We start from the raw sequence: 12928 nt of genomic DNA on the forward strand, positions 1-12928 counted from the left end.
CCACCCATACTTGGCTGGTGTATTGCTTGGTAGGAGTGAAGGCTTTATAAAGGCAGATGAGGTTTCTTTGTCCTGATTGTATTTGCCAGCAAGCTAGGGATACCTGCACAAATGTAAATGAATAACGTCACAAGGAGCATTTGAGCTTTCTCATTTAAGTTACAACCCTTTCATCGATTTTTACATTACGTTTTTTCTTCCCCTTTTTTTGAAGGGGGTGATGTTCACAGTACCAGTGTCGTCTTCTGTTCAAGTTCAAGTATAGTCAGTTCTGTGCAGCTGAACAAGTCACATCCAGACGCTGGCCACCACTTTTATTGCTGTTGTAATAGTGAAGCAATTATTTATTGTAAGTTAATGTTCTGCTGCTTCACATGAGATAACTTAACCTGTTACCTGGATGATTGCCTTCCAGTTTTGCAATATACTGTCTGCCAGCATTTTGTTTGATGAAAACTTCAAATAAATACCTCATTCCAAATAGGGTAAACAGCACATGCGCTCCCATATTTCATAGGTCAGGTGTTATATGTAATGTGAGCACCATATGTCCTTTTGTCATCAAACTGGAGGTGAAAATATGATGGAACTACACCTGGTTCAGGATGTCGACATTTAACATGTCATCATTCACAATGTTAGCACTGACAAAACCTGTTCAATATGTGGACATTATGGATAATGTGGATGTTGACACTCCTATTTTAGCTTAACCTCAGTCCCTTATCCTAACAGCATACCTAATTAACACTAACTGAAACCTAACACTAATTTCATGTGTCATCATGTCATCGTTATGGTGACAACATGCTGATATATCCCGTTATAGATGCCTATGCTATCTACTATATAATAGCCCAGATCTGTCACTCTGTGACTCTGTGACTGTGTGTATAACGTTGGGCGGAGTCATAGAGTGACATATCAGGGCTAATAGCCTATCAGCACAGGACTTGCTGAGATCGCCCCTCCCAAATCTCTCATCAGGAAAAAAGCATCACTCAGACACTTGCAAGTAATAAAGCAGTGTAAGTAAGTAAGCACCACCTGCAGCACACCCACACCCACCCTTCCCACACCCACAGCACCACCGGACAACCTCCCACACCTGCAGCCACCCCGCATCCGCCACTCCCCCATCTGCGGTACTAATGCACCCACCCATGGCAACTCTACACCTGGACCTCCTAAACCTGCAGTACCCACCCCCACCCGCAGTACCATGCACCCATCCCTCCCCCACCCACACCACCACCATCCCCGCACCTCCCACACCCACAGCACCCTGCAATTGCCAGTCACACAACCGGTGCACCCCCGCACCTGAGCAACCCACACTACCCACATGGGGCGCCGCCCCGCAAGTGTTACTCCACCACTGAAGTATCCCGCACCTGCCATTGCCCCACCCACACCACCCCCAAGCACCCTCTCCCACCAACGGCATCCATTCAACCTCCCCACCAACGGCATCCACGCACCCAACCCCCACCAACGCCACCGCCACACCCACCTGCAACACCACCGCACCCACCCCTCCACTACCCGCAGCACCCTGCATCAACTTTTGGTAACACCATAACCACCCCTCCTCCACCCGCAGTACAACCACACTCCTCCCCCACCCATGGCACACTGGCCTCTCCACCTCTCCCATCCACAGCATGCCTAGAAACTCCAGCACCCCTGCACCCACCCATTTGACCACCCACACCACCCACATGCGGCACCCCCGCACCTGCAACTCCACCACCCACAGCACACTCGCACCCGACCCTCCCACTTCCACAGGACACCGCCCCCCCCCCACCTGTGGCAACCCTGTACCTGCTACTCCCCCACCCGTGCTACTAATGCTCCCACGGTACCCCTGCACCCAGACCTCCTCAACCCGCAGTACACATGCACCCATCCCTCCCTCACCCATACCACCCCCGCTCCCACACCAACAGCAGGGAATCCTCCATATAATACTAACCATATTTCACACAATAAAGGCATTCACAGGTTAAGGGTGTGATGAATCACCTAGTATACTACATTGGTCTATGGAGATAATCTTTTCTATTGGCGCTTTTTACAAGCACTTTATAGCCACCTATATACATTCTTTTTATGCTGCATCAGTAAAACTTTATTGCCAAAAAGACAATATCTTATACACAAGTAAACACCTAACACTCACATTCAGTAAACCAAGTACTTGGTGCAGAATCTGTGGGTCACGTTCAGAGATGGATGCAATGCTGTTGTACACAGTAAAGCATTTTTTTGCTACTGCACTTGCGGCAATTTTCTTGCAATGTCATTTGCAGAGATTTATTTTCAAACTAATTAACAGTGAGGGATCATTTGTGTTCCATATTAAGGCACTTCCCCCATCTCAATGTTGCCAGGTTTTTCCTGACTCTACCATCATCCTGCCTACTTCACTGGGAACCCAGCAGAGGCCCTGATTCAGTATCAGATGCAGTTCTGAGAGTAAAAAAACAGCAAAACTGCTACTGCTTTCTCTAACATGTTGGGTACCACCCAGCACAGGGCAACACCGCCCACTATACTGAGTCCCTACCTGTGATGCTATTGCTAAATATTTACTATCATAATGGTTCTCATATCTATGGTAGTCCCTTGCCAGCACAGCCACAGAAGACAGCAGCAGCAGCAGCAATGCAGCAGCATCCTCTGCTGGACTGTTAGCAATGGCACTGCAAGACACCCTCTACAGATTTTGGCTCTTGGAGCTCACGCTTAAGGATGCCATTTCTGGGGCATTTCTTCAATCCTGGGATTCGGGAATGAAAAATGTCCTAATAAAACATGCCCCCACGTCCACAAATCAGCCGCCCTGCACATTAACTCACGCCGCTGGGAGCAGTCAGAAGCATTGTTGCGGGAGTAGTGGTGCAGTCCGAAGTGGCGGTGCGGGAGTGCGGTGGTGCTTCCCAGTGGTGCGGTACGGCTGTGCGGTAGAGGGACAGTGCAGCTGGTCAGCAGTGCAGCAGGTGGGCAGTGCAGCGTGACTTCTGACCACGTCATGCTGTTGAGCCGAACAGCGTGAGATGGTAGCAGAGAGGCAGCATCTGAGCAGGTGCCCAGATGCTGCTGGGCACTAGACTGCGCATGCACAGTCTAATACCAAGATCCCGGGATCCCACGATTAAATTCCCAGCAATTTTAAGGCCAAATCCCAGGGTTCCATCGATCCCAATCATGGGATTGGCCAGTCTACTCACGCTCCACTGGGGCCACCCTCCCTATGCCCTTAAAAAAGGAATACATCTGTACTCCAGCAGGTAGATACTGTATGGAAAATATGCACTATTGGGTTAAACTAATTTGCAGAAAATGACATGTTGTCATAGAAAAATAAGTGTTTTTTTATTTATTTATTTAGGGGTTCAATTGTATTTTGTAAGCAGCATAGTGTATCACACGAGGAAAGCCAGGAATGCGGTGCAACGCTGTGGCAACCTCAAGTTTTCTGCCAGCAATAGCACCAGCCAATGGTGTGCATGGCTATATCAGAAGGCTTATGAAGATTTGGGGGGGGGGGGGGGGTTTCAATTGCCAACTAGTATCTTGCCCAGCCGAATTTGTGTAAGACTCTCCGCACTTTACAGCAGTGGGATGTTTGTTGCCCCCATAGAGAAGTGAGATTTTTTGGGTGAACAGAGGTGCAAATCAGTTAGGCAAGGGGTGCGGATCGGACTGCTGTTGCAAGAGCATTCAAATGTAGTGGCAATGGCAGGGCCGGCGCAAGGCACCGGAGCGCCCCAGGCGAGTCGGGGTGGGGGCGCCCCAGTGCCATGGTGTGTGTGTGTGTGGGGGGGGGGGTACCTGTTGCGCCTTCTGGGGAGGAAGGGGTGTCTATTCCGGAATCTGACAGGAGGCGGAGCCCGCGCGGGTACCTGTCCTGCGACGCTTTGTGTATAAACCTGGCGGCGGCGGGGGTCCCTGCAGTGAATAATAAATAACAAGCTCTATCCGGCGGCGCGGGAAGTGCTTCTATTTTGAATAAACACTGGCCGCACGCTGATTGGCTGAATCAGCATGCGGCCAGTGTTTTCAAAATAGAAGCACTTCCCGCGCCGCCGGATAGAGCTTGTTATTTATTATTCACTGCAGGGACCCCCGCCGCCGCTAGGTTTATACACAAAGCGTCGCAGGACAGGTACCCGCGCGGGCTCCTGTCAGATTCCGGCATAGACACCCCTTCCTCCCCAAACGGCACAACAGGTACCCGTGGCATGCGGGGCGAAATGCTGCCCTCCAGTGGCCGGCGCCCTAGGCAAATGCCTAGACTTGCCTAGTGGTGGCGCCGGCCCTGGGCAATGGACATTTGCCTCCTTGCAATTGAATTTCCCCTTAAACTCAGGAGATAATCCTGACCAGAGCTTTCTTAATGACAGATGTAGTTCTGCACTGCAGCCAGAGATTTTAGGGAAGTGCTCAAATAAAGGCCCATATACACTGGGCGACTTTGAGCTGAAAGTCACTCAAAACAGCAGGCTTGAGTGGCTTTTAGCTCAAAGCCGCCCAGTGTGTATGGCCCAGCGATGAGCGGTGATGCACACTCCCGCATCATCGCCAGGAAATCCGCTCATCTGCTGGTAATACCAGCAGATGAACAGCTTTGAGGACGGCTTTGCAAAGCTCTGCGCTATGCAAAGCCGTCCTCTCCCCGCTGACGGCACCAGGCATGGGGAAAGCCGCTCAGTGTGTATGCACCGAGTGGCTTTCCCCCCAGCGATGATGGTGATTATCGCTGTCCATACACGCTGGGCATAGTCGCCCAGTGTGTATGGACCTCAAGTTTGAAACTAATATTAGGCTGTAGTGAGTATTATAAAGGTTGCAGGAGTCGTCATAGCAGCTGCCATATTCCACAGGCCTCTTGGGTATGCTAATGATAAACAAGCTCTATGCTGATTTGTGGCTTGGTTGTTGGCATATTTAAATCAATATCTATAAATATTCTCTGTTGTAAATGGGAAGTTACTTCTCTAAAAATAAGGGAGCATGGGTGTGTATCAGTTGGTCACCAGCAAGTTGTTGACACCATTAGGTCGACATACGTTTAGGTGGACATGTGTCTAGGTCGACATGCTTTTGGATGTCGACCTAACCCATGTTGACCTAATAACCCTGTTGACCTAATGACCCTGTCGATCTAACTCATGTCGACCTAGACTCATGTCGACCTTCTTGCATGTCGACCTAGACACATGTCGACCTAATGACTGTCTAAGGGCGAGATGTATTAAGCTCAAAATGCGGTAAAAGCTCTGTTTTACCGCATTTTCCTATGTATTAAAACCCGGCCGCACCGATACCGCATAGTAGGGTATCACCACCTTTGGGTGGCAATACCCTATAGAAGCCTATAGGCTTCAACCCTGCCACCTCGCCGACCCCCTCTCCCCCTCCCTCCAGTGACCTTCCTGCAGGTCCTCCTGAACCCCGGAAGGTAAACCACTCCTCCCCCTAGCAAGGCAGCCGGACGTCCTTCCGGCTACAGGGGGAAGGAGGAGGTGCCGGGGACATCCACGCTGAGCTGTCCCGGCTGCAGAGGAGCAGTAGGCGGCTGTGAGGTGACGGAGACCCCCCGCACACCACATTCCAGGTATCGCGAGGCACCTCAGTCACCGCACCGCAATGCCAGCCGCATATGTTAGTACATATGCGCTGGCATCGCGGCGGGGGCGTGGCGAAGGCCGGCGATGTGTATTTAATACATCCCGCCCTAAATACTTGCTGGTGACCCAATGACCGTATCCCGGAAGCATTGAGCCCTCTACATCTGTTACATAAGACTTTGGAGCAATAATGGTGTCAGCACTTGTTACACACACATCTCCCTTTTCCCTGCCTCTTTCATTCTATGGTGTTATCTTCAAATAATGTCACTAATGGCACAAATAAACTAATATCTCCTTGTCTTCATCACAATGTCAGCTTTGTATTCGGTTGCACATCTCTCCGGGTCATTTTCACCTCCCATCCATTATGATATACTGATAAGCCAGCAGAGGAAATTGTGTTAATGTGTTTGCTGTGTGGAAACAGATTAGATGGGGAGGAAGAGAGGAGAGGATAATAGGTGGAAGCTAATTACTTACTCATAATAATGCTAGGTTCTCCTCTCTTTGGGGGTAACATAATAGTGTGGGGAGCTGATATGGTGATGACTGCCATTTGGGAGCTATTCTTTGTGTTGTAGATTGCATTCACATAATTAATGCTTCTACTGTACACCAATTGCTAATCTGCTGACTCTGCCTACTTGTGTGTTGACACTGATATAATAGATCCCAATAATGTTACTGCAACTCTATCCATGGTAGATTGGGTTGATAAGTTATCAGGGAGGGCGCTGTGATATGAGTGTGCTCTGGCAAAAACAGCAGTTAAATGATGGGACAGTGCGCTGAAAATATTATTATAACAGGTGTAGTTATTCAAGTGGCTATTTTAATAAAACATAATAGGACAACAAATAATACATATAAAATACAGATATTAAAATCGATGGTTAAAAAGTCACAGTGAATAAATTATATTCGGTATAATAACCTGAATACTTGGATAGTCACCCTTTTTTTATTTTTTTTTAGCCGCCAGTACTGGGGAAGTCCATCCAAATGGTAGTGAGTATATGCGTAGATTATCCAATGGTTTGCGGAAACAAAATTTCTCCCACTGCTTTTGTAGTAGAACCGGGTCCTAGGTGGCTTTCCTCCAGAGAAATCTCTGTGCCGTGGTGACTGGAAGCTGGATTGGGCCTCTGTTGCAATAATTAGGCTGAGGGTGGTTTCCCCTGGATATAAGTCGATGTTTTGATGCCTCAATGTTGTGAGTGTAGTATCCAAGTAAGTTTTGGAATCAGGGTGCATCCAACGCATTTCACTGCTAAATGCAGCTTTTTTTCAAGAATGACTTGATGCGACTCTATCCATCCACCAAAATGTTTAAGCTGGGCCAGTCCGACACATAAATTGGCCATACTGTATATGGTAATGTATGGGTGCAAATGACAATTAATAATGTGCTCCCAAAAACAGACAAAATGGTCAATCAGAAAAATTGGTTAAATCCATTGAATTTAATCGATTAGTCTGAATGACCGTTTTTGTCAGTTTTCCGGCATTTCGGAGCAAAGGGTTCTTTGCTCCCATACATTAACAGATTTTTGATCCAAACAGCCAGATTTGACAATGAGGGCGAAATGTACTAAGCCATGAAAAGTGATGAAATGGAGAGTGATAAACCACCAACCAATCAGCTCCTACCTGTCATTTTTCAAACACAGCCTATGACATGGCAGGTAGGAGCTGTTTGGCTATTTTTTTAATCACTCTCCATTTTATCACTTTTCAATCTTAGTACATATGACCCTGAATCTTTAGGTGTACGGCCAGTTTATGAACGGGCCCAGCCATACATAGCCTTGTTAAGCAGAGGGCATTTATTAATTCAGGTTGCAACAAACAGAATTGTGCCTCTGCTTAGTTAAAGAGGACCTGGTAGCTCACTTGTGCCAGGCATCACATGCTGCATGGAATATTTGGGCTAGATGTAAGAGGACATATCTGTATTTTTAAAATAAAGTCAGTAAGGGGTATGATTGCTAAAGTGCAGTATTTTAAAAGTGGAGATGTTGTCCATGCCAACCAACCAATCTACTTCTCATTTATCTTTCTCTGTAGCAGAAAATACCTTGAATCTAGTTCCTATGGGCAACACCTCCACTTCTAAAAATATAAATATAAACATAAGTAGATATAAACATAAGATTCATTTTTGAACTGCTTCCGTAGCTAATTGCACATATGTCTACTTCGGGGCTAGCCAAACTGGTCCTAATCCATTTTCCAGTTGTAGTCATCAAACATGCTGAATTCATTCCTAACCGACACATTCTACAGATCCACAAGTGGTCTGGAAAACATGGACAGTTTGTAGATCACGAGGACCAGCTTGGCCACCCCTGGTCTACGACTTTGTATTTTCACTTCCAGTTCGCACTTCCTTTATGAACTTTACCCATTATTTTCTATGGTTAATTTGTAATGGCACTCCTCTGCCTTTCGAACAAATGCATCAAGCACATTGGCATACTTAGAATTGGAGGGCACAGTTATGTGACTCAATAAGAATCAGATGCACTATAATGTGGCATAATATGAATGTCATAATGTCAGTTGGGGGTACCGCGTGGCATAATGTGTACGGGCACTATTATGGTTCAGTAAATGAACTAGGGCACTTCTATGGGGTGCAGACTTGCCATGTTACGGGTCGCAGTGGCTGTGCGTGATGACAGATGTAATAACAGCAATGGCCAATGTAGCCTTTTCCAGGCAGCACTGGGAATACCACTGCAATGGTATTTTATCCAGAAGTGATCTGATTAGGCTAATTGTTGCTGGAATCTTTATTTATAATTATCTAGAAACCACACGATATTACAGCATGACAAATACGGAATTGCAGCATAATAAATGTCTAACAGGCAGGTGGATGTGACATGAAATACTGCCCTTGGCCCATCATGTTATGTCAATATCATTTGCTAGCTATCTACAAATAAAAAAATGAGGTCATTATAATTTATCACACAAGAATTATTCCATGTGCTATGGCATAGTACTGGTATTCAAGGCTGGTTTCTGTATGTTTCCTATACTCTCATTTCTAAGGAAAATGTAATTATATCATTGGGGATTAATTACAATGGAACAAAGCAGTGAATTAGACCCATATGTCCCAACATGGCATTATCATCTCCTGCATTTGTTTTACAGTCTGCACTTTGATAGCTAATGTATAGAAATATTGTATATTTTGTGGGATGTGCAGGCATATTCTGTGGGGTGTTCTTATTACAAATCATTGCATGATTCCACAGTTGGGATATTAAAATGAGGTGGATGGGGTTGAGATGTGCGAAGATTTAAAAGTTTGGCAGCAGTTTGTTTATTACCACTGACGGGTCTGGCCAAACAGGTAGTCTGGGGCTTCAGCCGGATACCCATGAACCTCAGTGGGTTTCACCACCACATAAAATACATGATAGCCCTTGTATCAGAAATCTGTCTATAGCTGCATACACACTATAAAGCTGGGTACACGTCTATAGATTTATCTTTCCAATCTGACTGGTTAGACTATAACTAGGGAGTAGAGTTGGCTTGTCACAGGCTAAGGTATATTGGTAGTTGGAATTTAATTTAATTTAGTAATAATTAACATGAGACCAATAGGTTTAAGAGAATCTATTATGGTGCTTGGTTGGCGGTGCTCCCAAAGGTTCAACAAGTACGTATACTCAAAAGAAATGTCTAAAGAGGAAGACAAAGGATGAATGAAGTAGGTTTTTTGGGGCACACGAAGAAATCTTCAAGTGTGCCCCAAAAAACCTACTTCGTTCATCCTTTGTCTTCCTCTTTAGACGTTTCTTTTGGTTAGAATATAAATCTGGTAATTTCTGGGAGCAGTTTGCCCCCCAAATATGGAAAACAGACAAAACTGGTCATTCAGACAAATTGACTTAATCCTTTTTGATTTAACCAAATTATGCAAATGACTATTTTTGTACATTTTCAAGCTTTTGGGAGCAAATGGTTGATTGCAATTTGTTCCCAGAGGGATGCAGTTTAAATACCGGCGGTCGGGATCCCGGCGTTCAAAATCCCGACGCCGGAATCCCGAACGCCAGAATCCCGACACTTTCTCCCCCCGTGGGTGTCCATGACACCCTCGGAGGGAGAATAAATTAGTGTGCCGAGCGTAGCGAGGCACTGGGCCCGCAAGGGGGGGGCGCTCCACGTCCCCCCCTTGTCGGGATTTCGGCGTTCGGGATTCCGGCGTCGGGATTTTGAACGCCGGGATCCCGACCGCCGGCTTTTCATGCCGAATCCATTCCCAGGCATTATTCGATTTTCTGTCCAACCAGCCAGATTGGAAAGATAATCATATAGTGTGTGTACAGCTGATGATTCGGTCACATTTATTGGTGGACAGAATTTCCTTGAAAACCTTTTATCTAGCTCCTGCCTCTTCTTTAATGGTTGTATGTTTGAAGGCCAATGCCTTGACTTCCTCTTGTCTGCAAGTCCTATACTAAAATATTTCCTTTAAACAACATTGGTTGGAGCAGTGCTGGGGAGCAAGTCTGTGGGCAGATCAACTGTTTGCAGCGTATCCATACGGAGATCTGAGTCACTGGTGTGAACTGATGATGGTTTGCAGCGTATCCATACGGAGATCTGAGTCACTGGTGTGAACTGATGGACTTCCTATTATATGGAACGCAAATCTGATCAAATGACACGCATGAAACCAGCTGATACAAAGATCATGTGAAAAGCCGCGAGACAATACGCGCGGCTGCATATATATAGTTGAGATTCCCCCAGATCTCGCGAGAGCGGGTATAAAGGAGACGTGACACGCATAACAGTGCGGACGTACAGATCAGAAAGAGGCTTGAACCGGGAAACCGCGCGCGTGCGCGGACCGGAAGCCGGCCAAATAAAAGGGGAGTACTATGGGAGAAGCTGCATACACCTCCTGAAGAAGCCGCTGACGTGAGAAGGCGGAGAAACGCGTAGAGGGCAACAGGGACATCTGGTGGCTACTGGAGACAAGCCTGAGGGGAGTCTAACACTATACAAAAGACCGCAGTGAACTGCTGAAAAATTGGTCGCTACAACTCCCAGGCATCAGAGCCGGATCCCCACGTGTCAGCTACTGAAAATTCCAAATGTGAGTTACAAACCACTAAACATGTGCACATGAGTGGGGGACATTTAGTTGCTAACAGCTGTGAAAGCAATTAACAACATACTAAACCGGTTCACTAATGGACTAACATGATAGATTCAAGATACTATCAATACTAACAGAGCTTAAAAAGAAGAGCATTAATTGTTACATGTGTGTTTGTCTTGTTTGTCACAGTGGCCACCCAGCATTGATTGTAATATAAAAAGTTTTATGCTTACATTATATTTTTATGTTTTCATAAATTGTGTACTATTTTGCAAAGCGCAGCCCCACTTCCTATTTTTCATATTTTGTATCTTATTTGGGAGGGGTTTGGTAATCCCCCTTCATTGGGTGTTGCTGCAGTGCATAATAGTCAATCAGCGCTCAAACTATCTCTTTTTTCTTGTTTGTAGATCAACTGTCCGGCCTGCGAACCGTGACCTCTGAACATCATGCTGCGCAGAGCCACAGGCCGAGCATTGGGAACTGCTGGGCAGCATCTGAGCGAATGTCCAGACGCTGCCCGGCATTAGATTGCGCATGCGCAGTCTAATCCCAAAATCCCAGGATTGGAAACTCCAATTTTGGGATTGAAATCCAGTTGTTTTTAGGGCCAAATCCCGGGATCCCGCCGATCCTGGGATTGGCCACCCTACTGCCATGGTACCAAAAAATGTTAACTAAAAGTCTGTTTGTGTAATCTTCAATGCATTTAAGCTATTGAAAAGAATATCCTCATAGTGGCTTCAAATGAATAGGCTTTACCGACAATGCACAAATAACAAAGCCTTCTATTTATAGACTCCAAGGTAGTGGGAGGGATGGTCTAACATCCGCTGCCTTACATCGCCCCCCTCCACCGGGTACCGCATTCTTAATAATCCCATATGCTCTAACATAAGTGATTATTACTCTTCCGATAAGAGCTGTCCTTTGAGAAGCAGCTCTCACACTTGACTTCCGGGTCCCTATGCACAGAGGACAGGCTCTTGTGGGCTGTCTAGAAAGAAAAGATGCGTGCCATACTAGTACTGAGTAACAAGTGCCACTGCCGATGTGCAGCACAAACAGGGGCCAGGCTGCCAGTGAGTTCTGGTGGCAGATCCCTGCCAGTTGGACAGACGAATGTGTGCAGGAAGATGTGACTGCATTGGACTATGAGTACAAGCTGCTAGGTACACAATTGGTGAACATATGCAGAATACTATATGTGTTGTACATTAGTAAGTCTGTAACTCTGGTTCTCTTGAAACCAAGTAGAACCCTGAAAAAATTATGTCTTTTTTTTTGGAAGGGAGGGGGGCCGTGGCCTTGACCCAGGCAACAGAAATCATCGTTTAATTGAAAGGAAATTGGGCGAAGTGCTCTCTTTTGAATGATATTGGTAGCAGGGCTGATTTTGCCATCTCTGAATGTTCCAATTGATGATTCATTTACAATCACCTCTTGTCATCTACAGTATGTGGTCACTTTGTATAAAAGCACAAAGGTATAGTAATGTGAGCAATATTACTACACTATAGTCTGCTGTTAGTAAATCTAGAAATTGTTTTGAATAATAATAAATTCAAAAATTCTTATTTAAGGTCATAAAATCTAATCATATAAACCATTTTCCTTTTTATACAGAAGATATAAAAATATATTTTTTACATTTACAATGTTTTTCTTGAAATATTTTGTGTACATGCCTTTGTTTAATGAAAAGCTAGGACAGATTGCAGTTTTATTGTATTAGTGTATTGTATATTGATTTGTGTTTTCTATTTAATACATGTAACCATTATTTGCATTTGCTTAATGAATTCAATGTAAAACCTTTCAGTACCAGGTCCATAGTCCATTTAATGAAACTAGTTTATCGACTCTCCAAACACGAACATGTGAATGCTTGGGGACACGTACACTGGGTCAATTTAAATGACCTGAGATGGATGTCACAAGAGGACTGCAATGTCCAGGTGTTCTGAGGTTACACACAGCATGAACCTTGCTGTAGGTACATTATATGGCAAATAATTGCACAGTGTATTGCCAATTGTTAAAAGTCATTATAAAACTTATATTTAAAGTATATTTATTTATGGGGGACATCAAGGAAACTACTTGATGTGAATTTAAGTAAAAGTCGCATAAAATTGGTTTTGCATTGACA

Source organism: Crinia signifera, chromosome 6, assembly GCF_055691185.1.
Source record: "Crinia signifera chromosome 6, ASM5569118v1, whole genome shotgun sequence".
In the NCBI taxonomy this organism is placed as follows: domain Eukaryota; kingdom Metazoa; phylum Chordata; class Amphibia; order Anura; family Myobatrachidae; genus Crinia; species Crinia signifera.